Source organism: Carya illinoinensis, chromosome 10 (assembly GCF_018687715.1).
Source record: "Carya illinoinensis cultivar Pawnee chromosome 10, C.illinoinensisPawnee_v1, whole genome shotgun sequence".
In the NCBI taxonomy this organism is placed as follows: domain Eukaryota; kingdom Viridiplantae; phylum Streptophyta; class Magnoliopsida; order Fagales; family Juglandaceae; genus Carya; species Carya illinoinensis.
Genome location: NC_056761.1, coordinates 30,358,738 through 30,363,944, shown reverse-complemented (window position 1 = coordinate 30,363,944; position 5,207 = coordinate 30,358,738).

The window sequence follows — 5,207 nt, the reverse complement described above, 5'->3', positions numbered from 1 at the left end:
TCACAAAACATCTATCCATCTACATAGGTTCACAAAGCATCACGAAATAGATCAATCCATTTTCCATTTGCACTTTGAAATCAAATTAACACACAGATTCACAAAATTTAGGAAAAACTCACCCTGATTCTGTGATGGCACAACACAAAATTTTTCGGTGCCTTCTTAGTTCTTGCAGCTTCATTAGCCTCGAGACCCTAGAAGAATTAAAGAGAAGATAAAAAAAATCAAGAGAAAAGAGAGATAGAAAGAGAGAAGACAGTGGGAGAAGAGATAAAGAAGACGAAGGGAGAAGAGGGAAAGAAGGACTTAGCAGGTCTCTAGAATAGAGAGAGAGGTCATGCGATGGGATTCTAAGAGAGAGGCCATGCGATGCCCCCAAATTCCGCATGAGATCGGACAGACATTTGAAGCGTCGAGACATGCAACATAAGGTTACCTGTCCCCATTCATGATATATAAGATGTAATGTTTCCAACATATATCTAGCATTATGCAATATTCATAGCGAATAAACTTTTTCTTTAGCAATACCAAAATATTCCAAATACTTAAAACCTACTTCATACATAATGACATACTACACAATTGAGATCATAATGCTAGTTCAAAATAGCTATGATTAAAAGAGTACTAGAGATGCAACTCTATAGTACAGTAGTAATTTAAGTTAACTACTATATTAACATTGATATCGCACTGTCTTTCAGTTGACTGTGTCTAGTCGGTCTATTTTTGGCTCTTCTTTAGATCCCATAACAAGATCTACCATTCGAGGAAAATGGTAGTTGGGATTATTACAGTGAAATTTGATTAAAATCTCAGTAAGTTAACAAAAAACCTCCACATAGTTTAATGATACATATATGACAGTAAAAGTATGAATGCATAATCACAGTTATAAGTAAGCATAATATAACTTGACATAAAGTATAGTATAACTTCACATATGACATAGCATAACTAACATAACTTAAACTGAAATGTGAACTAAACTTGACTTGCTTAAACTGAACTGAATTTAAACTGAGACTTGACTTGACATGAATTTGATCTAAAACTTAACTTAACATAAACTTGATCTAAGACTTAATTTAACATGAACTTGATCTGAAACTTGACTTAACATGAATTTGATCTAAAACTTGACGTAACATGAATTTGATCTGAAACTTGACTTAACATGAACTTGATCTAAAACTTATTCTTATATCATGGAATTACCACGATGTTCTTATTTCGTGGGGTTACCACGATAGCGTGCGTAGTCTTATCTCATGGGGTTAAACATGATAACATATTCTTCTCTCATGAGATCACCATAATAGCTTATACTGATCTCATGGGGTCACCATGATAGCGTAATCTTATTTCATGGGATTACTATTATAGTATATTTTTATCTCATGGGGTTATCATGATTGCATATTCTTATCTCATGAGGTTACCACGATTGCGTATTCTTATCTTACGGGGTTATTATGATAGTGTATTCTTATATCATGAGGTTAACATGATGTTATATTCTTATCTAATGGGATTACTATGATATTGTATTCTTATCTTATAGGGTTGATGTTCTTGTCTTGTGGGGTTACCACGATAGCGTAGTTACAATGAACTAAACAACAAATTAACTGCACAAGGATGTACATGAGACAGAAACATGTCATAACTTGACATGGCATGTAGCAAACAACATTACAAGGAACATTACATGACATAACATACATATAATAAATGACATTCTTGCACTGTATAGCAATATGTGACAGAATATCTTGTATAACAGATGAATAATTCATGACAGAATGAATTGTGTAATAGACGAATATGTAATGATGTGACATGTCACATATGATAACATACATACATACACGTAGTTCCCTTACTCATCACACATGCACATTAAACTGATAGTAAGTTAAAAGCTAACTTACCTCAGTTTTTGCGTTTCTAAGCAAACTCAAGCGCGATCACGAGGAAATGAAAGTAGTGATTTCTATAAATTAGAACTTAATCACTAATAATTAGAAATATGGAAAAAAATACTAACTTAGAGAAAAATTATCATTTTACCTTTTATATGTGGAAAAATAACAATTTTACTCTAACTTAAGGATTTTGCATCCTAACTCCAAAAATATCAAAATTCACATGCCTCATTTAAACTTTGTCCTAAACTCAAATATATATATATATATATATATATATATATAAATTAAACTAAACATAACCATGAAAACTCTATAGGGGTTGAAACTTACATAGGCTATTTCCCTTTAGTTTTGTTGCAATTCTTTTAGATTTCAAAACTCATGGTTAAACCAAGAATTTTCTTCTAAGATACTCATAACATATTCCTAATAATCATCATGTTTTGAATCATGAACAAAAGTCATCAAAATCGCTAAAACCATACTTGAACTTTTTGGTTTCTCTCTAAGTTTCAAAAACAGATTTTTGTTTCTAACTTGTTTAGATCAACCTCTTGATCCCTGACTTATAAAGATGTGATTTTCAAACCAAAATATCACATGGTTTAAAAAATGTGTCTTAAAATAGATCTAAGCTTCAAACTCAAGATCACATGGTTCAAAATTAATCAAAACATGAATTTAACCAAGAATATCAACACTTTGGCCTATCCGAATATCTCTTTGCATAAAATTTCATATTTTTGAAACTAACATCAAATATCTTCAAAATAACATTCTATATAAGATGCTTAGGATCCTTCAACAAAATTATCAAAGCTATTAGAATAGTTTTAAACCTCAAAAGATTTAAATTTCTCAAAACAAAAACTGTTTTTCCTCTTCAAGTTTCTAGATCTAAGAAAATATTTTAACAAAACCTTTAATAATGAAAAAAATCATCAAAAAATAATCATATAAACATGTTAAAAATACTCCATAAAAATTTCCAAATAAAACATTAGGTAAGATCTTGCCTAATGTCCAAATAAAACTTCTATAACCTAATTTAGACATTCCACACTGTGATTTTAAAAACACTACACTTGGTGCCCTTATCGAGATTATTATTCACTCCAAAAAAATTTCATAATAAACTTAGTATTGAAAAATCCTAAATATTCATATTAACCTACAGTGAAAATCCTTTACTGAAATTCAGCCCTGAAGTGCCCCTAAAAGTAATTTCATATTTTCAAACAGGCATTTCGTTCGAAAATATGAAAATGAGTTATTGCGCTATAAAATCCTAAATAAACAACTGAGTCTGATGGTAAAAATCATAACACATTCTGACATTTCTAACCATCTCAAATAATTAAAATCACATTTCTGGCACCACCGTGAGTGATACCACTAACTACATTGACAGACTAAAACTTATGCAATTAGTCGATTTATAAAAGTTTATGGATTTTCATAAGTTTTTCAAAGTCTATAGAAATTCCATCATTAAATTTCTAATGAGCTGTTACGGGCCGTGTGGTCGCCAGTGGGATTTTGAGAGAGAGGTTGTGCCCCTAGGGGGCAGAGGGGGGGAGGGAGGGAAGCCTTGTGGCTAGGGTTAGAAAAGATAAAACTCTATTCGAAATGAGAAGAATTTTGTGGGTGGCGGAAGGGGGTGGGGAATGGAGGCAACCATTAGGGCCTTAAATATACCACGTACAACGACGTCGTTTTACCCTATAAAAATGACACTGTTTTGAGTGAGCTTTTGGATTTTTTTTCTAAACACTAATTCAAACCCTAAGGGCCTAACCTAAACCCTGTAAAATGCATAATAACATGTAATACTAAAAGTAATATGATGACTGATCCATCATTATTCAGTCATCATACTAAAACAGTTTTGACAGTATACTATCCAAGAATATGATAGTAATTACGAACTACCATATTTATCTTGATAGTTCGTAATTACTTCTTACCATTTCAACTATTTTGTTGTTCTACAAACCAAAGACCGAGCTCCTACTCTATCTAGTTATTCCCGAACCTATCAAGAGACCTACTGTCCTGTAAGACCCGTTGCTAGGTGAGCGTAGGGCATTTGGACGCTAGGGTGAGATTAGTTTTGAGAGTACCTGAGATTTCTGAGGTGTGAGGCACTATTTTGTTTAAGAACAAAATAAGTAAAATGCATAGATCTAATTCAACTATTAGTTCTAGTTCCAGGATTGAACCTCCTGATATCATTAATGAGGAAGATTTCTCAGTTGAAGAAACTGATTCTTCTGTTAACTGGAATCAATGGACGATTCCACGTATTCAACCCAGTTCTATTTACCAAACAAGTTGGTTTAAGTCTAATCTTAGTTTTAATTCAGAATTCAAAGTTAAAACTGTTGAACAAACTTGTGAAGTCTTCAATGTTTAAGAAAAATATCATCTTTTCACTAAGAAATACATACAAGAATTCTTGTCAAAAGGTTATAAGTTTCTTCACATTGGATTTGTCCAGATCGCTATTAAACCATTAACAAGATTAGGAATTAATGCTTCTATTCTTCTATGCTTAAGAGATGCTAGACATAATCAGTTTGAAACTAGCATTCTTGGTATGATTCAATCTTCTTTGTTCAATGGTCCTGTTTACTTTGATTGCTTTCCTGACTTACCTCTTGCTTTAAATGATCCAAATATTCTAAAAGCTTTAACTTTAAACATTGCTACCTCTGGTTATGATATGGTCAAAGGAAGCAAACCCCTTGCTGTTATTTACCGAATTTATTACAGAGTTTTAAAATCAACTTTAAATCCCAAAACTGTTCTAAAATCTACAGGAGGAAAAACTTTGTTAATCCAAAGTTCTACCCTTGATGCTAACGTGAAGGTTCCAACAATGATTCATTAGAAAGATATTTCTCTTCCTAATGAATGGATCCTAAACCAAGAAGTTCCATCTGCTCCCATCTTAACTGCCAAACTTGATCTTGATTATATTCAACAATATTTAGATGGTACTGTCAAAATTAGCTTTGATCCAACTCCGGTGACAAGTTTCAGAAGAAACTCTTTTGCTGGATCTAGATCTTTTTTTAATCCTGCAGCAGAAGAATGTGAAAGAAGAGATCAAAATCTCAAATCTTTCTTAAGGATTCTGCAAAAGCTGCTCAACTTGTTTTAAATAATTCTGATTTAAAAATGAAAGGGCTTTCTACATCCTCCCAAATTACCTCTGCCTTTTATTCAGCCAAAGATGTTGAAACATCTAAAGGCAAATCCATAAAG